This window comes from Chiloscyllium plagiosum, chromosome 9 (genome assembly GCF_004010195.1).
Source record: "Chiloscyllium plagiosum isolate BGI_BamShark_2017 chromosome 9, ASM401019v2, whole genome shotgun sequence".
In the NCBI taxonomy this organism is placed as follows: Eukaryota; Metazoa; Chordata; class Chondrichthyes; order Orectolobiformes; family Hemiscylliidae; genus Chiloscyllium; species Chiloscyllium plagiosum.
The window spans coordinates 55,206,864-55,233,659 of record NC_057718.1 but is presented as its reverse complement, the minus strand read 5'-3'; the positions used below and the strand labels follow the sequence as shown (position 1 = coordinate 55,233,659).

Below are 26,796 nucleotides of genomic sequence, written 5' to 3'. Positions count from 1 at the left end.
ACAACCACTATACCCCCAACCAGTCCCGGCAGCCGCACCATTATTTTAGACGTGCACAAGTCTGCACCAACTGGTGGCACTATAGTTCTTGCTGTAGGCACACATTTTGTTCATGATGGGGGTGCATCATTCGCATGTGTGGGTGTAAGTGTGGGTGTGGGTGTGCATGTGTGAGCGTATCAGAGAGAACTTGTGTATAAGAGAGGGTCTGCATGAGTGTATGGGTCTAGTGTGTGTGTGTGTGTGTGTGTGTGTGTGTGTGTGTGTGTGTGTGTGTTAGAGTGAGAGAGAGAGAGTGTATGTAATACAGTAGGGTCACCTGTAGTGTGACCTCCTCAAATTGTAATTCCTTAGAACACTAGGCTAAGATTGGCATGGAGTCACCTGGTTGAGGCCATCCCCATGGGTACCGAACATGGCTATCAGCCTTCGCTTGGTCACTCTGCGTTGTTGCCTGTCCCAAAGTCCGCCTTGGAGGATGGTCAGCCGAAGGTCCAAGACTGCTGAGTGTTCTCCGACTGGGAGAGAACACTCCTATTGGTTGATTGTTGTGCGGCGTCCATTCATCTGTTGCCAAAGCCGCTGCTCGGTCTCACCAATGTCCCATGCCACGGGCATTTTTCCTGCAGCGTATGAGATAGGCAACGTTGGCTGAGTCACCCGAGTACCTGCCGCATACATGGTGGGTGGTGTCCCCACGTGTAATGGCGGTATCCGTGTTGACAATCTGACACATCTTGCAGCGTCTGCCACGACAAGGTTGTATGGTGTTGTCCTGAATCTATGGACCTTGGATTCATGTTACACTACAGGAGAGACACACACACCTACAGACTACACAAGCTCTCACTCATATGCTTACATGTATAGTCCCACTCACGCCCACACACGCACCCTCTCAGTTTTATACCCCTTTACACTCACTCATACACACTCTCTCACAGACACTCAAACCACCCCCCCAAGTTTGTGGGGTGAATTTGTACTTGCAGAATTACACTTTACTTTGCTCAAAAACTGCATGAATTCATGTAAGATTCTGTAAATCCCTTTTTTAGAAATAGAATCAGTCTGAACATTGGGGCACACACAGGCACCTTACACCTTCAAAGCATTATCTGGGCTGACATGGCACCAACTGCTAAAGTTCACTTGAGAATGTAACTTTGAAATAAAGTTCTGGGATTTACATATGAAAGAACTGAAACCAACATGGTCATTCTAAAAGATGAGTCTTAACTAACAATCCAGGTCTTTTTCAATATATAATTTCAGTTGCATCATACTGTAAACTTTAGCTATAAATTCTGTGTCTTATTAGCTTATACTCCACAACCACCTGATGAAGGAGCAGTGTACCGAAAGCTAGTGCTTCCAAATAAACCTGTGTGCTGTGTGATTTTTAACTTTGTGCCAACTGCACTATCCTCATCTACAGACCTAGTCACCTCCTCACATCGTAATTTCTTAGAACACTTGGCTAATATTGACATGGAGAAAATGGTTCATGGACTTTTTTAAAAATAATCCTACTGCTCTCAAATTTGCTCACAGCTTTCCAGTTCTGCTGCCTATGCTCCTTGTCCCTTTCACACAGCCCAAGAGATGCTGCAAGTATAACTCCCATTACTGAACACAGGCTTTCTACTGCCAGGTCTCCTAAATTCCCAAAGAAAATTCAGTAATACTCCCTGACTCCAGAAACTTTTCTGAAGTCCTCCAACAACAGTGAAACATTACCTTCACTCACTCTGCAGCAGCAAAAGTAGTTAAAAGCACCTCACCTGAAAATCCAATGCTGATTCCTTTAAACAGCTAGTTGGTGCAGAGGGAACCATTACACATCTGAACTTGTCTCATAATTTAGACATGTTTAATTATCATTTATAACACTCGTAGTTCTATTAAATTTCAATTCCTTAAAAAATCAGGACAATGTATTCTTTGTAAAAGTTAATCATTAACCCAGTTTCCTTCTCTCAATTGAGTGTTGATGATGTAAGCTTAACAGCTTCCATTATGCTTTACATATTATTCTGACCACACACAACGTTAATAATACTAATTCATTCAGCACATACTATCATCTAATGCACTCACCTTTGAGGACGAAGGTCAAAACTCATCACAACATGTATTCCACACAAATTTTATATATTTTACTTATTTGTAAATCTCATGGAATGAGTTTTATTTTTGTTTGTTAACAAAGGATTTTCTTCACGTTTGGAATGTTAAGCCAAAGCAAGAATATTCAATTTGGCAAGTGCTTGGCCATAGTTCCTGATTTCAGGGATGAAAGGGCTGTCATACAAGGCAAGGTTGAACTGCTTGGGCTTGTACTTGCTGCCATTCAGAAGAATGAGGTGGGGGGGATGTGATTGAGGTATATAAAATGTCAGTGGACGTTGGTACAGTCTCAAACAAGAGGTCATAGATATAGGATGAGGACTTAAGTTCAAAACTGACATGAGGAGAAACTATTTCTCTAAGACGATTGAGTGTCTGTGGAACTCACTGCCCCAGAATGCAGTGGAGGCAGAATCAATCAACAGATTCAAGAAAAAAAAATGTTTCTGTTGAAAAGGGGATAAAGGGATATGTAGAACAGGCAGGAAGTGGAACTGAGACCAGGATAAGATCATCCATGATCATGTCAACTGGCAGAGTGGCTCGAAGTGCTGAATTGCTTACTCCTGCTCCCAATTCCTATGTTCCTTTCTATCTTTATAAGAATCCAGGATATGAAGTAAGCATGATAAGTAAAGCACAAGGTTTCAAAATGTACTCCTATTTCTTACAACTTTTTCTCATGGATGTTGACATTAAAATGCTTACATAATGCAATAAAGGATCATACAACATACTAGAATTTAACTAACCTTACTTTTACAAATATACTAAAGTTATTTTTTCCATGCTACCACTGGAAACCAAGCAAGCAAGAAATTGGAATAATTTAAATCAAACTACATCAAAGCATATTTCTTAGGACATTGCAAGCAATCGACATCCAATGAATAACTAAAGAGCACTTAATGTAAGAAATCAACTTGCATATTCTATTTTCACATTACTTTCACCACACTATGCTCTGGTTGAAGCTTACTTCCCATTTAACATTGGTTGAATCCATCCACATATCATTTGTGGCTGAGAAGCCACCCCAGAGTATGCCAGTAACTATGGGCAGATTCCATCCAGGAAATGCAGTGAAAGCGCCACCTCTCAAATGAAACAATGCAAAGGAGAAAGAAAGGAATCACAGAATAGTTGCAGTATAAAAAGAAATAATTCAAAACACTGATGTCTACAAGACTAATTCAACTAGATCACTCCCTTCCTTTGCACATTTTCTTTTAATATTAAATTTTAATAAATACATAACTAATTCCCTTTCAAAAGCTACAATTGAATCTTCCTCCAAAACACTCTTAAGCAATGCATCCCAGATTCTAGTTGCTCGTTTTAAATACATAGCCTCTGCCTCTCAAACGCTCTGTGTGGACCCTTCATTATTTTAAGCACCTCTCACAAATTACATTTCAACCTCTTCTCTAAGTAAACTATTCTAATTTCTCCAATCTACCCTCATAGTTGAAGTGTGCAGAGGACTGTGAAACTTTGCAAAGGGTCATAGATAGTTTGAGTTAGTGGGCAAAGATCTGGCCAATGGAGTACCATGTTAATAAATATGGTAGGAATAACAGTAAAAAGGACTATTACTTGAATGGTAAAAAAAAATTCAGCTCTGTAGAAGGACATGTGCATCCTTGTGCATAAATCACAGAAGGTTGGTCTGCAGGTGCAATAGGTAATTAGGAAGGCAAATGGAATTTTGTCCTTCATTGGTAAAGGGTTTGAGTTCAAAAGCAGGGAGGCTATGTTGCAGCTGAACAAGGTGCTGGTGAGGCTACACCTAGAGTGCTGCATGCAGTTCTGGTCCCCTTACATGAGCAAGGATGTACTGGCACTGGAGGGGATGCAGAGGAGGATTGATTCCGGAGTTGAAGAGATTGGCATATGAGGAGAGACTTAGTAGACTATATACATGGGAACTTAGAAGAATGACAGGGTATCTCAGAGAAACATATAAAATTATGAAGGGAATAGATAAGTTAGAAGTAGAGAGGATACTTCTACTGGCAGATGAAACTAGGACAAGAGGGCATAGCCTCAAAATTAGGGGAAGCTGATTTGAGACTGAATCTAGAAGGAACTTCTTCATCCAGAGGGTTGTGAATCCATGGAATTTCCTGCCCAGTGGAGCAGTTGAGGCTACCTCAATAAGTTTTTAAAGCTAAGATGGATAATGCTTCGAACAGTAAAGCAATTAAGGGTTTTGGTGAGAGGGCGGGTAAGTGGAGCTGAGGCCACAAAAAGATCTGAGCTGAAAATGTGTTGCTGGAAAAGCGCAGCAGGTCAGGCAGCATCCAAGGAACAGGAGAATCAACGTTTTGGGCATAAGCCCTTCTTCAGGAATGATTAAGCTTAACAGCTTCCATTATGCTTTACATTATGCTTAAGTCCTCCTCTGATTCCTGAAGAAGGGCTTATGCCCGAAACGTCGATTCTCCTGTACCTTGGATGCTGCCTGACCTGCTGCGCTTTTCCAGCAACACATTTTCAGCTCTGATCTCCAGCATCTGCAGTCCTCACTTTCTCCACAAAAAGATCAGCCATGATCTTATTGAATGGAGAAGCAGGCTCAAAGGGCCAGATGGCCTACTCCTGCTCCTAGTTCTTATGTTCTAAAAGTCTGGGGTACATGTGCACTAATCATTGAAGCCAGATTGAGAAAGGTGTTTAAAGGGCAGGTGGGATCTTAGGCTTTATAGATGCACACAGTTAAACAGCAATTAAAGTATATTGAAACGTTGCTGTACCACTTATCTTGGTGTTATCCGCAAACTTTGACACACTACGTGTGGTGCCGAACTACAAATCATCTATGAAAATTATGAATAATTGTGGTCCTAATATTGATCCGAGGCATACTACTTGTCACGGATTGCCAACCAGAGAAGCAGTCATTTATCCCAGTCTTTGCTTCCTGTTAGTTAAGTAATCCTCTACCCATGCTAATACATTGCTCGTAACACCTTGCATCTTAATCTTATGCAGCAGCCTTTTGTGCGGCACTTGGTCAAATGCCTTTTGTAAATCTAGATACACTACACCTACTGGGTCCCCACTGCCCACCGTGCTCATATCTTCATTGAATTTCAGTACATTAGTTAAGTATGACCTGCCCTTCATGAACCCATGTTGCGTCTTCCCAATAGGACCATTTCTATCTAGATGCCTTGCTATTTCTTCATGGAGAATAGACTCAAACTTCTATTCCTTTCAGAAATGTTCTCTCCAGTTTATATTTCTGCTCCTTTCTTTTCCTACTAAAATGTATCACGCCACATTTTGCTGGTTACATTTTAACTATCACTTATCTAACCACTCCACCAGTCTAAGTTCTCTTAAGTCCGTCACTATTTCTGTGACAGTTCACAGCACTTTCAAACTGTCACCTACAAATTGTGGAATTGCGTGCTACATTACTAAAGCCCAAGTCATTTAAAAAAAGTGGTTCTGAAATTACCCCTGGAAATATGGCTGTATATCGTCTTTCAATACGAAAAGTAACTGTTAACCATTATTCAGTGTTTCTTGTCATTTTTGAAAACAGGCTGCCACAGTCACATTTCGCCTTAAGGGCCTCAACTTTGCCGATAAGTACTTGTGCAATGCTCCACTGAAATCTCAGCCTAGATTATATGGTCAATGGAAAGGAACTTGAACATATATGCCCTGGGGTCAGAGGTGAAATGCTATTAATGAGTCAAGGCTCTCAACTTGAAATGCAATTAATTGTTGATAGGAATTAAAATGTATGCAAGTTTTTTTTGTAAGATCTACCTCTTTCTCTGTCAAATGCATTACCAGATGTTTCAACAAATCATGTGGAGCAGAACTGTGCAATGTTTGATCTCTGAGCGTATTCTGCTCAGCAGAATAAATCAGATTAAAGCAGTTTAGAGATGGGATAATTACTTAAGATATCATGATTTGGAGGTACCAATGTTGGACTGGGGTTTACAAAGTTAAATATCACACAACACCAGGTTATAGTCCAACAGGTTTATTTGGAAGCACTAGCTTTTGAAGCGCCGTTCCTGTGAACCACATGATGAAGAAGCTAGTGCTTTCAAATAAACCTGTTTGGACTATAACCTGGTATTGTGTGATTTTTAACTCAGTTAAGGTGTGGAATGAAGAACCTAATTCTGTTGCAAAATTACATGTAAGGGATTGTTGAAACAGAACTCTGTTATTACTATTAAACACACTGTGTTGAACCTCTGGAAGGACTATTCTACAACTTAATGGAAATCCATAGGGAGCCAGTGATTTCTTTTAGCTAAAAAGCAGATTTATTTTGCCATGTAAATACTAAAATTGATCAACAGACACAGGCATTTCAAGTCAACACAGAAGGTGGCCAATAATGACATTAACTGCACTGAGCTGATCCAACCAGCTTCCTGCTAAATTGTTAATATTTTCTCCAAAAAAAAAAATCACATGACCAGAAACAAAAGATTAACAATTAGCAAGGTTAGAAACCAAAAGATAATATTTTGGCTTTGATCTACAAAAAAACAAATCACATACAGTAAAATATACAGTGACATCAGCAGACTCATGACACGTTCTGCAAATTCAGGCTGCCCCCACCTGCAGCTGTTGATGATGGAATGTGGTACAGAGATAATGTTTGGATAACCAATTTGCAGGCACATGATGGCCATATTGCAAACTCCATTCGGAAAACCGTTCTGCTGAGTTTCTTCAGTGATAACTAGGACCTCAGGGTTGTACACACTGCCATTGTCATAAACTTGCATGATCACCAAGCCACTGAAGAAGGGAGAGATGTTCCATATGTTCAGCCATGTTGCTTCACTTGCTCCCATTTTGTCACTGACCTTGATGAGTTGTACATTACTCAAAATTTCAATGGACCTCCAAAGATTTTAGTGGTGATGCCCAAAGCCTGGAAGAAATAGGTTTTTTCAGAGCCTAAACCTAAAGGGTTAATTTGGGATTTACCTAATTTAACAGTTTATTTTAAAAATTGCAACATTAATAACAGAATTATTGCTTGCAAATTTGTCATTCAACTCCAGTTTGAAATTAATGATAGCTTTACATAGTTAAAATATTAAAACAAACCCTTTCATACATTCTTTTCCAACATTTAATCATAAACAAAGGGAAAAGCCATGCAAATATACCAAAGATACCACAACAATCTTCAGCCAGAAGCATCAAGTGGATGATTCATCTTGGCTTCCTCCACAGTCTCCACCATCATAGGTGCCGACCTTCAGCCAATTCAATTCATTTCATGTGATGGCAAGAAATGGATGGAGGCACTGGATACTTACTGCAAAGGCTCTGATAACATTGTGTTAATAATATTGAAGACGTCCTCCAGAATTAGCCACATTCCCTAGCCAGCATAGTTAGAACACTGGCATCTACCAGACAAAATTGAACATTTTCCAGATACATCCTGGACACAAAAAGCAAGACAAATGCATCTCAGCCAATTACTGCTCTCAGTGTCTAGATCAGAGTGGTGCTGGAAAAGCACAGCAGGTCAGGCAGCATCCGAGGAGCAGGAAAATTGATGTTTCCGGCAAAAGCCCTTCATCAGGAATAGAAGCAGAGTGCCTGCAGGGTGGAGAGATAAAATTACTGCTCTCAGTCTGCTCTTGATTATCAGTCAAGTGATGGAAGGTGTTAGCAATACTACTATCAAGCAGCACTCACTCAGCAAAAATCTGCTCACTGATATTCTGACTGGGTTCTATCAGGACCACTCAGTTCCCAACCTCATTCCTGTCTTGGTTCAAACATGGCCAAAAGAGTTGAATCCTAGAGGTGAGGTGATAGTGACTGACCTTGATATCGAGGAGCTAGTAAAACTGGAATCAAAGGGAATCAGATGGAATACTCTCACAGCTGGTTGGAGTCAATATCTGGCACAAAGGAAGATGGCTGTGGCTGTTGGAGGCCAGTCATCTCAGTTGCAGGACACCCCTCAGGAGTTCCTCAGGGAAATGTCCTATGCCAACCACCTTCAGCTGCTTCATTAATGTCTGTCCCTCCATCATAAGATTGGTAATAGGCATATTTGATGACAATTGCACTATGTCCACTATAATTAATGACTCTCAGATACGAAATCAGTCCATGTACAAATGCAGCAAGACCTGGACAACATCAAGGCTTGGGCTTAAACACGGCAAGGAATATTCACATCACTTAAATGCAAGGCAATGGCCATCGCCATCAAGAGAGAATGTTAACTTATGGTGAAATTAAGAATATCTTAACAAGTTAACAGGTACAAGGGAATGTTATGAGATGTGGAACCTAGAGGCTTCAACTGACAATCCAGTGATTTTGAGATAAAAACAGAGGTTAAGAATTTTAATTCATGTTAAAAATCTAGAAATCAAAGATGGTGTCAGTAAAAGTGACAATGAAGTGATCAAAATGTTATAATGATCATAACCAACTGCCTTTAGAGAAAGAAATCAATTATTCTTACCCAGTCTATCCTAAACAGGACCCTCATCCCACACCAACACAGTCAAAGCTTAACATTTCTCCAAAACGACCAAGCAAGCCTCCTATCACTACTCACTCAAGTAAGTAACTAGCAATCGATAATGCACATCAGCCTCAAAGATGCCCACAACATTGACGTTGAATTGAAAATTAATACATGTATCAAAATTGAACAATTCACTGAATAGCTTATTTTACATTAAGGAAACAAATTTAAACACTGATCAAAGGATAATCTTGTTATTTCAGCCAGGTTGATTTCTGGTTACTATTTTCGGTTTGAAGAGTCAGGCCAAGTTATGACCTTCTATACTTCAATAATTTCCTACCCAGATAGGTATAAAAGTCTTGAGGTTGAGAAAAGGGAATCATTGCTTTCTAGATTTGATTTGATGTTTTGTAATCACAAATATCTAAGTACAGTGAAAAGCTTTGTTTTATGAGCAGTACAGGCAGATCATAGCACACAAGGATATACTGATCATAGAATATAGAACAATACAGCGCAGAACAGGCCCTTCGGCCCTCGATGTTGCGCCAACCTGTGAGCTATTCTCAGCTCCCCCCCACACTAACTCATCATCATCCATGTGCTTATCTAAGGATTGTTTAAATCTCCCTAATGTGGCTGAGTTGACTACATTGACAGGTAGGGCATTCCATGCCCTTACCACTCTGAGTAAAGAACTTGCCTCTGACATCTGTCTTAAATCTATCACCCCTCAATTTGTAGTTATGCCCCCTCATACAAGCTGATGTCATCATCCTAGGAAAAAAAGACTTTCACGGTCGACCCTATCTAATCCTCTATTATCTTGTATGTCTCAATTAAATCCCCTCTTATCCTTCTTCTTTCCAATGAGAATAAACCCAAGTCTCTCAGTCTTTCCTCATAAGACCTTCCCTCCAGACCAGGCAACATCCTGGTAAATCTCTTCTGCATCTTTTGCAATGCTTCCACATCCTTCCTGAAATATGGCAACCAAAACTGTACACAATATTCCAAGTGTGGTCGCACCAGCGTTTTGTATAGTTGCAGGATGAAATTGTGGCCCCGGAACTCAATCCCTTTACAAATGAAATCTAACACACCATATGCCTTCTTAACAGCACTATCAACGTAGGTGGCAACTTTCAGGAATCTATGTACATGGATTCCAAGATCCCTCTGCATATCCACACTACCAAGAATCTTTCCATTGACCCAGTACTCTGCCTTCCTGTTATTCTTCCCAAAGTGCATCACCTCACATTTAGCTGCATTGAACTCCATTTGCCACCTCTCAGCCCAATTTTGCAGTTTATCCAAGTCCCCCTGCAACCTGTAACATTCTTCCAAACTGTCCACTACTCCACTGACTTTGTCATCTGCAACTTTACTAATCCATCCACCTATGCCTGCGTCCTAAGTTATTTATAAAAATGACAAACAGCAGTGATCCCAAAACAGATCCTTGTGGCACACCACTAGGATCATAGGGTACTTAGAGCAGAACAAGTCATACAAGGCACAAAGCAAGATCAATATTATTTGAAGTTAGAGAGGCCCATTCAGCAGTTTAATAATGCCAGGGAAGAGGCTGTTCTTGAACCTGTTGGTGTGTATGTTCAAGCTTCTGTATCTTCTGCCTGATGGAAGAGGTTGGAAGAGAGCATTGCTGGGGTGGGATGGGTCTTTGACGATCTTGGCAGCCTTTCCAAAGCAACAAGAAGTGTAAATGGAGTCCATGGATGGGAGGTTAGCTTCAGTTAGCTCACCTGGGCTGAGCTTACAACTTTCTTTAGTTTCTTACAGTCCTGGGCAGAGCAGTTGCCGTATCAGGCTGTTATGCACCTGGATAGAATACTTTGTATGGTGCAGCTGTAAATGTTGGTAAGGGTCCTTATGGACATGCTGAATTTCCTAAGCCACCTGAGGAAGAAGAGGCGTTATTATGCTGTCTTGACTGTCGTATTGATGTGGGAGGCAGGACAGATGGTCGGTTATCATCACTTCGAGGACCTTCCCCATCCCAGCTCCACAAATGTAGAAAGGGGCATGTCCTCCTTCTTTCTTCCAGAAGTCAATGACCAGTTCTTTTGTTTTGCTGACTTTGAGAGTTGTTATCATTGCACTATGACACCAAGCCCTCTATCTCCTTCCTGTATTCTGACTCATCGTTGTTGATCTCTATCCTACCATGGTGGTAACAAACTTGTAGATGGCATTCATTTGAAACTTGGCTACAAGTCATTGAAGTATAGGGCGTACAGTAGGGAACTGGGAACACATCCTTGCAGGGTACCAATGTTGAGGATTATTGTGGAAGAGGTGCTGTTGTTTAGCTCCACTGATTGCAGTCTGTGGGTCAGGAATCAGTGAGTCCAGTTGTAGAGGGCGGAGCTGACCTAGATCTCGGAATTTTGAGATTAGTCTGGAAAGGATTATGGTGTTGAAGGAAGAGCTGTAGTCAGTGAGTAAGAGCCTGACAGGTGTACCTATTATCCAGATGTTCCAGGGATAAATGCAGGGAGAGGGAAATGGCATCCACTGTGGACCTGTTTCACCATTAGGCAAATTGCAGGAGATCGAAGCATGGAAACAGACCCTTCAGTCTAACTAGTCCATGTCAACCATGTTTCCAAGCTAAACTAGTCCCTGCGTTTGGCCCATATCCCTCCAAAACTTTCCTGTTCACATACTTATCCAGATGCCTTTTAAACATTGTAACTGTACCTACATCCACCACTTCCTCTGGCAGTTTATTCCATACACTAACCCTCTTGGTGTATAAAAGTTGCATCATGTCCTTTTTTTGATCTTTTTCCTCTCACCTTAAAAATATGTCCCTTCGTTTTGAATTACCACACCTTAGGGAAAATACCTTTGTCATTCACCTTATCTATGTTACTAATGATTTGATAAAACTCAACAAGGTCACCCAGTCAACCTCCAACGCTCTGAAGATCTGGACCCCGGGGGTCTCTCTCTGTTCCGAGATCGGTCAATAAACACTCGCAATCCGTCTGGTTCTTTAAGACTTTACACTTTATTTCTTACACGGCCAGGCACACATCATCCAGAAACACAGAGGTTAAACACTTGCGTGTTCCTCAGAGGCACATGGCTTAAAATAAAGACATTTTGATACTTTTCTTAAAGAGAGGTACAGGCCAAAATTGTACCAATTAATTAACGGAATGGTTTTATTGACAGCAACTCAGTCCCATGATATTTCCTGGGAACCAACTTTGTTTTCCAAAACTTAAGCCATTCTTATCTCACGAACCAAGTTTTTGCACCGGCACTTGAAGGTCAGTTAGGATGGCCAATAGTGTCTTACCTATTCTAGTTATTTCTGTGCTGTAAAGGAAGCATTATCTGCTAATCTTTGTTGAAACAGACTGTGGAAAAGTCAATTATGCAGCTTTAGCAAGGTTAAAAGCGTTTTATGCAGTTTTAAGCAGAATTGTCAATTTGCTTAATAGATTAAGCAAATTGTCAATTTAATCTATTTTTATATCTCAAACATCTCAAACCATTCCATTCCCAGAAATATCCTGGTAAATCCTTTCTAAATCCTCTCTGATTTAATAGTATTCTTCTTATAAAAGGGCAACCAGAATTGCACACTGTATTCCAGAACAGGCCTCACCAACATACTGTAAAACCTCAACATGATGTGTGTTATGATATGTTATGACACACATCTAAAGTAGATGAGACTTCAACCCAGGCTTTCTGGCCCAAATGGAAGGGGTTCTACCACTTTATCACAACAGCACCTTTTATAGCCTAGCTTTGTATCTTCTTGAAGCAGGTGGGGATTTTTGCTTGGAGCAGGGAGAAATTGAAAATATCATGAATACCTTTGCTAGCTGGTCCACACCAGATATAAGTGCATGGCCGGGGGACTCTACTGCTTTCCTTGGGTTGACTCTCAGAAGATTGATCTGTCATCCGCAGACAGACAGAACATGTGCATCCGCGACTGTCAGAGCAGGTGATGTCGCACCACTGGCATTCTGCTCAACCTGAGTATAGAAACATTGAGCGCATCAGGGAGGGTTGGGTTTTTGTCTACAACCTTGCTCTGCTTCGTTCTGTATCCCGTTATGTTGTACAGGCCTTGCCAAAGGCAGCGGGAGTCTGTACGATTGGTTTGGGTCTCTAACTTGGTCCAGTACTGCCTCTGGACATCTCTGATAACTTGGCTTTTCTAAATAGGTCCGGGTCATCTAACTTGAATGGTGCAAGCCTGGTCTTCAGTAGCCAGTGGATTTCCCAGTTCATCCAAGGTTTCTGGTTGAGGAACACATAACTTGACTTCTTTGGCATGCAGTCCCCCACACACTTGCTAATGAAGTCTGTGACAATGGTGGCGTACAAGGTTGTCATATAGGTTGTCTGTTGAGTTCTTGAATATGGCCCAGTCCAGTGATTCCAAGCAGTCCCAGTGAAGCTCTTTTGCTGCCTCAGATCAGCATGGTACTGCTTTCTGAGGAGGATCCTTCCATTTCAGCTTCTACTGTGAGGAGAATCATAGAACTGTAATCTGATTTTCCGAAGTATGGACAGAGTATGGAGAGATAGGCAGCTATTTCATTTATAACTGATACCCTTTGTCTGGCAAGAGAAAATGTCCAATTGTGAAATAGATCAGACTGACCTTAGCACTCAAACTTTAAAAGTAACTTCATATTAGCCAGTATTCAGGCCAGCAAAAGTCCAGAGGTTCATTAAATACAGTTAGTTTCTAGTATGAAATAAACTAGAGAAAGTAATCCCAGGATCAGAGTAATGAATTTCAAACATTTTACCATTGCTATAAAGTTGCTGACGTTTAACAAAAGCACTTTGAGTAATTTATGGAATGGAAATGGATTTGATAAATTATAGACAAGCAATTCCTGAAACCTAATGAATTACATTCATTCTTAGTCTTAGTTATCCAGTTTGACAAGGATCAGTCATTATATATAAAATTATGAGAATAAAAGTATTAACCCTGTAATTAGAATATATGGGAATGTACAACAGGAAGACTGGCAAATAAATTTTCAAATCCTGCCTGAAGTGCTATGCAGCTATTTTGTATTGAGTGACAGATATAGATTATGATTACACATTTATTGAATGGATATATGACACACCAAGAATGTAATCTCCACATGCCTAATGCATGAATGCCAAATAGTTAGGACTTCAACAGCAATCATGTTGAATGGCTCACTTTAAATGCAGACGTTAGATAAAGACACAATATGAAAATATGGGGAGAGAAGAAAAAACGTCTTTTAATTTTAAAAAATTACATGCCTTTGTTCTTCCTTCTCATGACAGTTAGGTTATTCCTAGTAAGATACAATTGCCTTGCAAAATTTTAACACCAAGACCCATTTGGTGAAAAACGTTTCCATCACCTTGCCCTGGATCCAAATATGGCATGATCATTAACAGTGTGCATTGCACTTGTGAGTATATGTTATAAAGTACATGAAAAACTGAAAAAGGCTTCTTTGGATTAAACGATTAATTGAATTAAAACTTCATTTCAAATTTGATATTTTCACTTACCACTGGTAACAAGTAAAGCAAGTATTGCTGTTTTTATGTTCAAGCAGGAGCTGAGACTTATTGCCAATACGATGATTTCTAAAAAGCAATGAATGCAAAATGCATTTTAGCCAATTGTTATTACACAGATGCCAGTAATGCACAATGATAAATCCTGAACAATACTTCCGAAACTTACCCCGAAGAGGAGTTATCACTACTTTTTAAAATTCCTTCTTGGGTTTGGGCATTGCTGTCAGTATGTAGTCTCATGTAGACCAGACCAGGTAAGAATGGTAGATTTCCTCTTCTGAAGGACATTATGTACTAGATGGACTTTTACAACAATCAAAAAACTGTTTCACAGTCGCCATTACTAAGAATAGTTTTAAATGAAAACAAATCTGGATCAGAAGTTCCATCAGCTGCCCTGGTAGAATTTGAATTCATGTTGTCAGAACATTAGTTTGGGCCTCCTCATCTTCCACAGTTCAAGAGTGCATGGCATTACACAAAGGGCAAGTTCAGACCACATACGCAAATTTTCCAGACCAAATATTGCAACAATTCATTTCAGGTTACTTCAAATGAAAAGCTAGATACCCAGTTATGAGAAGGCTGGAATGTTCATTTTTTGTGACAGTCATATGTCACTACCACAATACATTCCAAATCGTCAAACATGGACATCCATAGGTTATCCTTTTCAATTGTTTAAGATACTACAGTCATTTCACATCAAACAAATTAATTTTAGGAAAAAATCAATTAGGATTGTCACCACCTATGTGCATTTTAAAATTCCAGTAAAATGTATCTTGCATTCAGAGACTGAACAAAGATCCAATTTTGGATTCTATCTTTTAGTACAGTATAATGCATCGATTTTGAACTTAGCACACAGATACGTGGCAACAAAGTGCACCTGTCATGTTTAGGATTTGTGGGATTTAGGAGTAAAAGTACACACTGGCTGATCCTAGTAATATTTCTTGCTAATGCATGAAAGATGAAATGACAACGTTTAGTTCAGTAGTCATTTTCATTTCTCCTGTCTCTCATGGATCTTGCAGCTGCTCCTGAGATTGCAGACTTAGTTAAAGATTTATTACTTTTTTTTAAAACAGTTATTGCAGTCATTATATTTTACAAATAGGATTTGTTTCCATTCTGTTTCATCAACATTAAAAAAAAACTTTTTTTTAAAACTGATTTTTTTTTTTTAAAAATGAGCTTTTAAGGGTCTACAGCAAATAGCTGAGATGACTTTCAGTTTTTGGAACTGTTGAAGGAAATAGTCTCCCCGAGGAAAATGGAAGGGCCGGTTAGTTATCGGACACTTGGAATGACTCTTATGTTAGGCAGAGTTTGACAAGATTTAATAGAATTATTGTTATAGAGGACTCTCCTGTCGGGGTAATGAGCGTAAATTTAGGATGGTTTGTACCTTTCTTGATGCAAGAATTAAGGATGTTGCTAAACGTTTCAAGCATATTGTCAAAGGCAAGATTGAGAAGCGAGAAATTATTGTACAGTGTGGGCGGCACGGTGGCACAGTGGTTAGCACTGCTGCCTCACAACGCCAGAGACCCGGGTTCAATTCCCGCCCCAAGAGTTTGCACATTCTCCCAGTGTCTGCGTGGGTTTCCTTCGGGTGCTCCAGTTTCTTCCCAAAGTCCAAAAATGTGCAGGTTAGGTAAATTGGCCACGCTAAATTGCCCATAGTGTTAGGTGAAGGGATAAATATAGGGGAATGGATCTGGGTGGGTTGTGGGTCGGTGTAGACTTGTTGGGCCGAAGGGCCTGTTTCCACACTAAGTAATCTAATCTAAAGAAACATTGGTAGGAATGACATTCTTAGGGAAATTTAAGAGGTTAGGTAGAAGATTAAAAAAGTAGAACGTTAAAAGTAGTAATTTTTGGTTTATTCCCAATGCCAAAATCAAATGAAGGAAGGAACAAAAGCTAAAGGAGAAAAATAAATGGCTGAAGAGCTGATGTATTGTTCAGGGATTCAAGTTTTTGGACAATCGGAATGTCTTTTGGGATAGAACAGATCTGTTCAAAAGGGACGGGTCTAACGTAAACTAGAAAGGGACCAATATCTTAGCAGGGAGATTTGCTCATTCTATTAGATTCCCTACAGTGTGGAAACAGGCCCTAAGGCCCAACAAGTCCACACTGACACTCCGAATAGCAACCCACCCAGACCCATTCCCTACATTTACCCCTGCACCTAACACTATGGGTAATGTAGCATGGCCAATTCACCTAACCTGAGCATCTTTGAACTGTGGGAGGAAACCGGAGCACCTGGAGGAAACCCACGCAGACACGGGGAGAATGTGCAAACTCTACACAGACAGTTGCCGGAGGCAGGAATTGAACCCGGGTCCCCAGCGCTGTGAGGCAGCAGTGCTAACTACTGAGCCACCGTGCCGCCCAAAGTACTGGGCAAGAACGTTCATTTATTACTTTTCAAAAAAATCCTCACAACAAATTGAAGAAGAATATAGATCAAGTGAATTGGGAAAGCCTGGCAAATGCAGTAATGTGGGAAAAAGTGAGATCAAAATGCAGAAATAATAAAAGAAGGCATATCATTTAAAAGACGAGACTGCAGAACTCAGATACAGAGGGATCTAAATGTCCTAGCTCATGACTCACAAAGTCTAGTTTGCCAATACAACAAATAATTAGAATAAGAATCTTATTATTTATTGTGAAGGGTAGTGAATACAAAAGTATGGAGGTTATGTTTCATTTATACAGGGCATTGGTGAGACCTTATCTGAGATAATGGATACAGTAATGATCGACTTATTTGACGATGGATGTAAATGCATTGGAAGCAGATCAGCGAAGGTTTACGAGACTAATTCCTGGAAACAGATGTGTTTTCTTATGAGGAATAGTCAGGCAGGCTAGGTTTGTATGCGATGCAGTTTAGGAAAGTAAGAAGTGACTTGATTTAAACACAAGACTCTGTGATAGCCTTGACAGAGTAGGTGTGGAAAGGCGGTTTCCTCTTATGGGAGAACAGTTTAAAAGTAAGGGATCGCCCCATTTAAGACAGAGATGAAGAGAATTTTTTTCTCAGAATGTTATGAATCTTTGGACCCTTTTCCTCAAAAGACAGTGAAAGCAGATTCTTCGAACATTTTTAAGGAAAAAGGAGATAAGCAAGGCAGCAGAGGGCTACTGGAGAATAGGAGGGTAAGTGGACCAATCAGAAAATCCATGACCTTAATAAATGGCAGACGGGCATGAAGGGTCAAGTGGATTACTCTTGCTCATAATTCACATTTTCTTATGTGAGAAAGATTTTGAAGATGCACTATTTTTTGTAGGTCACAGTGAGGTGAAACTAACAGCTGTAAATTACTTCATCCCTGTGTAAAAACAATCAAGTATACAAAGAATTCAAGGCATTCAGTTTATGGTACAGATTTGGCAGTTGTATTCTGTCACTATAATGCCAAAAAAAATATGAAATTGTCATCCATCATCACTCCTTGGACACATTCCGATCACTAGTTCTAATCTAGCCAACATATACACCCATGATCTAATGCATATTTGGAATGCCAAGTATCACAAAATGCGATTACGCACAATTTTCTACACGAGAAATAGTAAGAAGCTTTCCAATATTGAACGCGTAGTTTAGTACACTGTCTGAGATGGCAAAAGTCAAATCCTTTTCAACACTGTGCTTCAGAGTAAACTTCAACAGCTCAAACATATAATTCCAATTTTTGTTCCTGCACATATGAAAATAACCCAAAAGAAAGCCAAGGAACGTTTTTGAGGCAATTAAGAAAAACACACAAATTGCTGCAGTGTTTTGGAAACATCATCAAAACTTTGTTATCTCAGTTGAGGAAGGAGCATTCATTCAAAAATGACAAAGGCACAAATATTTTGCTTCTGCTGAAAAACTGCTACTTTCTCAACTGAACAAAGATTAGGTGATTTTTTTTCTCTCCCAGAGAGTTCAGTCTTCTCTCCCTTAACAAATGGTGGAAGAAGAATCCTTGAATATTTTTAAGGAGAATTAGGTAGATACTTGATAAGCAAACAATTGAAGGGTTATCGGGGGGGTAGGCCAATTTATTGAGCAAAGCAGGTGCAAGGGACTGAGTGTCCTACTCCTGCTTTGTATGTTTACTAAAAAAGCCAAGGATCCCACATGTACTTTTTCTTCTTTTAAAAAGGCCTTTGCAACTTGATCAGCCATCTTGTGTGTACACAGCCTGGGTTTTCCTGCTCCCGCACATGCATTGTATTTTTGCATTCTGTTGTTGGAGCAAGCAAACCTTAGTAAGCATATGATCATCCATCAATTATATTAAATCCTCCAAACTCACCACTTTGTTTTAAAAAAATTCAATCTCTTTATTTCTTATATTTGTAGAGATGAAAATATTAATGAGGATGCTATCAATGCAGTGTATTCCACAATCAGAATCCTATCACGTTACATTGTCCTTTGTTCAACCAAGGGCAGATTTAACCGATTTAGTCTTTGACACAGCAAGTGGGTTACTTCCAGTTGATGAAAGTGCAATGCAGAACACTTTATAGAAATACAAATGCATTCTTCCCTGGGAACTGAAACCCATTTCATACTACCACTGAATACTGCCGCATTTCACAGATCAAAATGGCTCTTTGCCTAACCTCACATTCTGCTTTTCAATGAATACTCCTCTTAACAACAGCTGCTTTATTTTCAGAATGAGTACATGGATATTCTTGCATTCTACTGCAGTGTGAGATCGATAACGCTTTTAGGGTCATCTCATGTTTATATAACTGTTCAGTGTGTTCAACCCAAGAATGAATTTATAATCTCAACAATTCGAAGAGCTGCAAAAAAATCTTCAATTCTATTGAATGCTCATTTTTCATTCAATCTTCCCACTTATAGATTTAAGTCCTGTGAAGTATTAATTTATACTAGATTTTAAAAAAAAATAAGCATTTGGAGGTGCACTAGATTAGATGCTTTCATCCTTGCTGTAAAGATTTCAAATTCATTTCAGTTTTTCCCAACACTAGCAATGATTTATGCAAAATTGACAATTCTACTCGCACCAGAAAGTGTCAACCTGTAAAAATATCACACTGGTGACAAAGGGTGCTTTTCTGAAGTGAGGACTGCAATGAAAGCATATGAGAACACTTTTCATCTAACTTCCAAGAGTTGAGCCCTGACATTAGGTACCTGAAATTGAAAACTCTACTATTGACCACTTTCAAGTTCATAAGTCAAATCTTTCCAAAGACAAACTTAGCAAAGCTAGTTCATAGCAGTTCTACATTTCCATTTATTTCAAATGCAGTTCACATTGACATAATCAAGTTCCAGATTTAAACACTTTAAAAGTTAAAATATTATCTATTGAATTTTTCCTTCAAAGTATGTGACATTAATGATACGTGGTAACCAAACAGCAGTGCAAGCAATTTGAATTATATAATTCACCATACAACAAATAGCTTCAGCAAAGATATCTACATTAAAACATGTCAACCAAAGAGATTTTTGCCTTTCACAAAAATGTAAAGTATTAAGACAACAAGCATTTCTGGAATACTTTACTTATAAACTTAATGGATGTTCACAGAATCTTCCCGAATTGGGGTCTAAATTTTTGCCTTTTGTTTAGAGGAGTGTGGTTGGACGCTAATTGCCATACTTCAACTTTCTCTGGAAAAAATTTAATTTTTTTCCCCACATTCCCCTTCATTTTTGCATGTTGGAAATACCTCATGTGCAAAATATATTCCTGCCCCCACTGAGGTCAGGTTTCTCATTTGGAATGAGAGACAAAAATCAGAATTTTGGAAGCCTATTAAAAACACACACGGTTTGATGGTTCATAAAGAAAATCAAAATCATGATCATGTCTGGAGCACTCACAGGTAAATGTGAAGTGTTTGCACACACTCAACTGTCACTATATGGTGTTCTAATGTGATATAGGGTAAGTTTAATGCAGACCAATCATTGACAACTGTATTGTAAATACAAGTTAAATGCTACATTAACCAATAGAATAGAGAAAGCACCATAAAGTAGTGAAAAATATTACAAAATGTCCCATATTTTAATGGCGTTATATAACTGACACAAGATGAAGAAAAATATTTTCAACTTGGACAGAAAAACTGGAATTTCATTTTGGATTTGACATAATATTGTTGGGGAAAAAACACACCTGTTCTCACTTCCTAGATTATCAATCTAGCATTGATAATAGCCAGATCTGTCCAAACAATGACTGAGGTTTATGTACTAATAAATTTCAGCACAGTAGGTATCTCATTCAAAGAATGAATGGCAGTTTCAAGACATTATAACAACAGATTGCCGCTTTGATGTAGTTTCTGGTTTGCCGACGAAGCTAACAGGATCATACGTATTAGAAGTCTTATTCCTTCCCCCAACTACTCCTGCCAAAGAAAAATAGCAGCATGCATTTCTTTTAGTCTCAAAGGCATGCAAGTGCTCAGTAGATGATACATTAATTTTCTTCCCCCAAGGAAAATCTAATATTTTCCATTGATATTGCTTGGAGGACTACACACAATGCATACAGGGTGAGTGACTCGAGGGAAGACATGTGCATGTGCGTGGGCAACACAGAAATGGCATGAACAGTCTGAGGGGTCATGGGCTGGCATGGGGTGTGGGTAGGTTTGTGAGAGATAAGGGCCTGTAGAGGCCCTGTAAACACCAGATGGAATACGATGTGCTTTCCAGAGACCAGGTGAGAATTTGGAACCAAGAATATAAATAATCTTTTATTATTCTTTGGCAAGTACACAGAAATTTCCCTGCCTTGATTTCAAAGTCACTAATTCTAGGTATATTCAAGACATGTACAGTGATTCAGGGCAGTGCTGGCAGAGCAACCTACCCTTATTTTATTTTACTGCTGATTCTCCATTTTAAATTCCATATCATGATGATTTTACATAAATGAGAGAAAGAGCTTTTTCTAAAATATTAGTTCAGAGCTTGCTTTTGCAAAATTCACACACTATGAAGTATTTTTTCAGAAACTGCTCATCTGTACTCTCTGTTAGAAACAGAATGTGGGCACAGAATCAACATCACAGCACTTAGAAGTACGTGAACGTTTGAATTTAAAGTTTTTTGAACTCTATAATGTAGAATATTCTGCACAAAAATCCAAAACCGAAATGAATGGGAATCCACAATCCTCCAAAACCTTCCCATGGATTACCCAAGTTTATCCATCTATAAAAGAACTGAGCTTATGTTTCTTCGAGGTGAACAAATTGTGTAATAAATGATTGTATTGTAAGTCAAAATCCCAAATAAAATATGAAAACTTTATCTAAAAGACTGGTCAAATGAGTTTGTCATTCGTAAATTAAAAGCTTTTCCTCCTAAGAACTATCTTAAAGGTTTAGAACACTCCAGAAATACTGCACAGAATAAAATACGTTGCCTAATCTTTTCATACACTGCATTTCAAATTTCCTCTTCATCATGAATATTATAAAGTCCAAACTAATTTCAGAATGTTTATTTTTTCTCATGAAGCTTAATGAAAACTGGTTTGAGCTAGGTGAAACCAGAAAAAGCTTGCTCAAACCTCCTTTCACATAAGCTAGTTACCACAGAATTCTCAGGAGTGAACGCTGCTATTAGTTTACGAGGTTTCGTATACTCCCACAAAGTTCCAAATGGCAATAACATTTTAATCAAATTTTCAGTGCCAGAAATCATGCAATTGTTTTTAGAAATTCCATTACAGTATCAAAAATTTCTGATCTTGATAATACATGAAAATAATTTTGTAAAAATTAAGAAATTTACCATAGGGGTAAAATAAAGTGTCTGTACCCTCATAGCAAACATGTTGCAAAAGCTCATAAATATAACTGTCCTGTTTTCCTTCCTGTTATTTCTATATTTCAGATTTACAACATGACCAAATCTAAGCCTTCAACTGGTGATTTACAGGAACATAGGATAAGTTGTTCTTGTAATTTCACACCTTTCATGTGGGAAAGCAGTAGGCTTCTATTGAAGTCTTCTCTAATATGTTCCAAATACTCATCAAATTGAACTAATGTATTCTACGACACAATAGCCCACTTTATATTCCATTAACTCTGACCAACAGTCTGATTGCAAATCACCTTAAATTTGGTAACTTCAATTGAAAAAAAAACTCGAAAATCTTAAGCTCAACTTCTGGCCAGAATTGGTGCAAGGGGAATCTTAACTGCACCTTCAGCTTTGGACCCCTTCCACAATATGTTTTCAGAAGTGAATATCATACATCTATAATTACCGTCATTTACATTATAAAGGGGGATATTATGATGCTGATTGTACTTTCTCATTGCTTTACACTATTAACAGTATATTACATGCATATTACAATGTGCAATGTGGCTTACGTGATTTAATACTATGTTTTCCTGCAAAAATTAACAGATGCTTTGTGTGTAATTTACACAACCAATCATTATGATAGAGTGGACTGGTTTAAATTAGGTTCTTTGATATTATTTACTGGTTTGCAGTTTTGAAACAGTCATGTAAATCTGTAAAATTATAAAACTGTCACAAAAAACAAACATTGAACATCAAAAAAGACTGCAACGTAAATACATGGAAAGCAATAGTTACGTAGGTATATGTAGATGTAAATTGACAGATCGAGATCTTCTTTAAAGTGGCCTTAATCTAATTTAGTACAGCAAAAAATTGTGAAAATGTTTGTTGTATGATATCAAACAGTATTTGTCATTAATAAGTTGATGCACTTGTTAATTAGAAAATAAATAATGTTAAACAATTTAACATTAAATTGCCAGGCTAAATTTTGGCCATTTTGGCTAAGTGTCATTTACAGGGAGTTTCTTGAAAGGTTCCCCTCTGTTGAGCATTCTCTCACAACCTTCTGCTTCTCACATCATTCATTATGCATCAGGTTCCATGGCACACTTCTGGTTGAATTGTACAAACATAAAAGTGGAATTGATGACCTTCCAGAATTGATATGACATACTAAAACCTCACATACTCTCCGGGTCAAACGCCACAAGCCAGAAACTGTAACAAAAAGTCTATTCCCCAACCAAAATTATCTTTAAACAGCTGTGAAGGGTAGCAGGTACTCTAGCTTATGGCTAGGTGCTTGTAGGTCTGGCAGATGGGATGGAAAAGAGGGCTGCAGCCTTTCCTCTCAACTGCTAAAGAGGCCACGTCACTAGACACAGATGGCATGGACCAAGATGGCAACCTTTCCTGATGAGAAGAATTCCAAGCTAGAACAATAGTCATTCACTTTCTACAGTCCTCGAGAAGTGCCATCACGTATTTCCCTACTACCACACACAAACTCTGTCACTGAACACACACCTCCTATCAGGTCTACCGCTCTCACTACTGCATGGAGTAGCTTCACTCAACGGCTTTCACTCATTCATCCTGCCAAAGTACTTGCACCCTCCTGCTCCCAGCACTTCCTATTCAGTCACTAGAGACACCCTTCTGATCTCACATTACTATTAACAGCTTCATTGTGCCACTTTCATTTCACTTAATCTTTCCTTTTGCCAGGATGACCTTGACTTGTAAATCCCCCACCTCTTCCCGCAAGATCTCATGCTATCAGACCCCATCCTTGTATTTATCGTGTCACTCCTTCAGTCATTATCCCCACTTAGTCCCAGCAAATTGGCTCCAAACTCCACTTTCCCCACATTTAGGAAAGCATGGATTGTCCCCTGATAACCTCCCTTAAAGTTTACTACCTAAATCGCCTTAAATAAGATTCCAGTTAACCCCTTTGACTGAGATTAAACAATGCCCTTGCCTTAGTGTGGTGGGACCAACTTAATCCCACTTCATTTGCTAAACACTACTCCATTAGACTTTCAGACTTTGGTTTTGTCCCATGGCAGGTCCTGGCACATTTTGCAGGTATGACACTGAGACAGAACGATGCTGTAAAACAACATATCCATCCTTTGACTATTCAGTGCTGATAACCGTGACAAGCTACCTGACCTTTTGACAATGAAAAAGGCAAGGCAAAGGTGCTTCACATGTTCAAATGAGCATACTGAGTCAATGCTAAGAAAAGAAGCAAAGAACAGAGATATGCACCTGTGCAAGTGCAGGAGATGGATGTGTCCCTGGATGCAGTAACCTGATGGGAGCATTGCAATATAAGGTGACAGTGACCTTTAAAGTGCAAAGTGCTAGTGAGTTCTTCGCTAGTCCAAGATTGGGTACAAGACTCATTTAGCCCATTGTGACTAATCTGATAATCCTCAACTCCAGTTTGTTGGTTTTTCTTCATAACCATTGATTCCCTTGCTGATTAGAAATGCGTCTATCTCAAACTGAATATGCTAAATAACCCAGCCTCTACAGCAAGTTGCAGTAAAAAAGAAATCCATAGATTCACCACCTTCGGAGACAAGAAAGTCCTCCTCCTAGCAGTCTTAAATGAATTACCCTTATTTGTGATTATGCCGTCTGGTCCCATCTTCTACAAGGGGAAATGATCTTTCCACGTCCATCCTGTCAAGCACCTAAGAATCATGTATTTTTCAATAAGGTCACCTCTCATTTTATTAAACTCTTACGAGTACAGGCCCGACTTCCTCAATCTTTTCTCATAAGACAGTCCCTCCATATTCCGGATTAGCCTATGATCCTTTGCTGGACTGCCTCCTCAGTGATTGTAATGTCGTCAGCCAGGTGGATCTCATATTATATGAGTTCCCTGATTGGATCAGATTAACAGCCCCAAACAGGGATCCCAGGCAGACAGAGAAGAACAGGAATGTCCCGCGGTTACGTTAGGGCCCAGGTATCCTTGGAGAAGGAGCATGCGGTGTCCACAAACACCCTGGAGTTGTTCAGGGAAAGGTGGGTGCCGCAGGGAGTGAAATGCATTATTTCCCCCTCCAACTCTATTTTGATTTAGTCCCTGCCCTCCCCTTCACTGTTTGATCACACAGCATTGCCCTTTTTTGTGAAGGGCACTGCTTGTCACTGGCTACTCGGGTGTTTCCTTTCTTCCTGGTGGTGGAAATTGAATAAAGATTCGTACACCTTGTGTCTCACACCTGAAAAAAAGAACAGGAATGTCTTCACTGTGTCCCACACCTGCACACACACATGGGTGCTGGGAGAAAAAATAAGTGGGGGTTTAAAAAAAAAGAACAGGAATGTCGCCATGAGAGCTGGGGCACTATCAAAGACTCTCCATTTGTGTCAGGAAGGGGACTGACTCTGTGCTGGCTGGTGTTATAGTCAGTGTGTTACTGTTAGTTTCTGCTTCCTTTTTTTTTGGGAGGGGGAAACCGGATTCCTGAACTGGCTGAACTAATTAGCCAGTTTGCGAACTGGCATTCCTTTTTGTGAGGACTGATTGTTAAACTCCTGATGCACAGAATGTGTTTTAGGTGTAACTCAGTTCTCATTAGGGGATTATTGTTTCACTGGCTGGTTACAGCCTGTGTGTTACTCTTTTCACTCTTTTTGAGAAAAGGATAATGTTAATATTGTTGTAGGGCTTAGCCCTTGGATTCTAGTTTTCTTTGTTTTTTGTATGTGTCTTCACTTTTTATTGGTGTTTGGACTGAGCCCTTGTGGAAGACATACATTTTACCAGAGGAGCTGTTCCTGTGGGGAGGTCTAGCCCTGGGACTGGGCATCCGAAGATTGAACACCTGTGTGTGCTGGGAGGTGAGCACTTGCTGTATCCTGGAGTTTGGGCGAAGGCCTTGCCTTCAGGAGTGGATCAAATCCCTGTGAGTTAACTGCACCTGTACAATGTACTATGTTCCTGTGAGTGGGCCTGATTTTCCAAGGCTGGGCCAGGAATCCATGGAGACTGAACATCTGTGTGCTCAGCGGTGTGCATTTGCTGCCTTCAGGCGTGGACTCTGGTTTGGAGTGGACTCCGCAGTTTGGAGTGGACTCCGTTTTGGACCATGCACCTCAAAAACTGAAGTGGACTCCATTCCTGGGAATGGACTCTATATTTTGAAGACTCTATTTGGACCGGTACCAGAAAGGACTTTTTCGGTAATTAACTGTATTGTGTTGTTTATTGGGTCTATCACCTGCACTGTCTTGTGTGTCCCTGAGTCCGGCAGGCCTTACTGTGAGCTGTGAGGCTCATGAGTTGTCCTGAAAGCTGGAGGGTGGGTAGGCCATCCTGTGAACCTGAAGGTTGGTAGGCTGTCCCGAAAGCCAGAGGGTGGGTAGGCCACCCTGATGCCAGTCGCCCTGAGAGCCAGATGGTGGGAAGGCCGCACTGAGTGCTGTCGTCCCGAGAAGGGGTAATCTAGGGGCTGTCCTAGAGGTGGTTGAAAGGTGTGTCAGGGCAGATCGAGAACTGGAAGGGGCAGGGGTTGGACTGAGAGCCGGAAGGTGTGTAGGGGAGGGCTGCCTTACAGTGGCCGGAAGGTGGGAGGGACAGGGGCTTGCTGGATCTGTATTGTCTCATGTACAAATGTCATTGTCACTGTCTTTTCATATGTGGAACTGGGATTTGAGGTTTGTCCTCATCTCTCTGTAAACCGGTTGAACGGTAGGGTTTGGGGCC

General features: G+C 39.8%; 1 protein-coding gene across 2 annotated transcripts in view; it reads right to left on the bottom strand.

The window, feature by feature from the left end:
- sptbn1 (spectrin, beta, non-erythrocytic 1) overlaps nt 1–26,796 on the bottom strand; it is a 290,620-nt gene that overhangs the window by 239,113 nt on the left and 24,711 nt on the right. The window contains exon 2 of one of the 2 annotated variants that reach the window (XM_043695960.1): nt 14,195–14,272. The exons of the other annotated variant lie outside the window; for it this stretch is intronic. The gene's annotated coding sequence lies outside the window, so the exon portion shown is untranslated. The remainder of the gene's footprint in view (nt 1–14,194; nt 14,273–26,796) is intronic. 2 annotated transcript variants of the gene reach the window in all.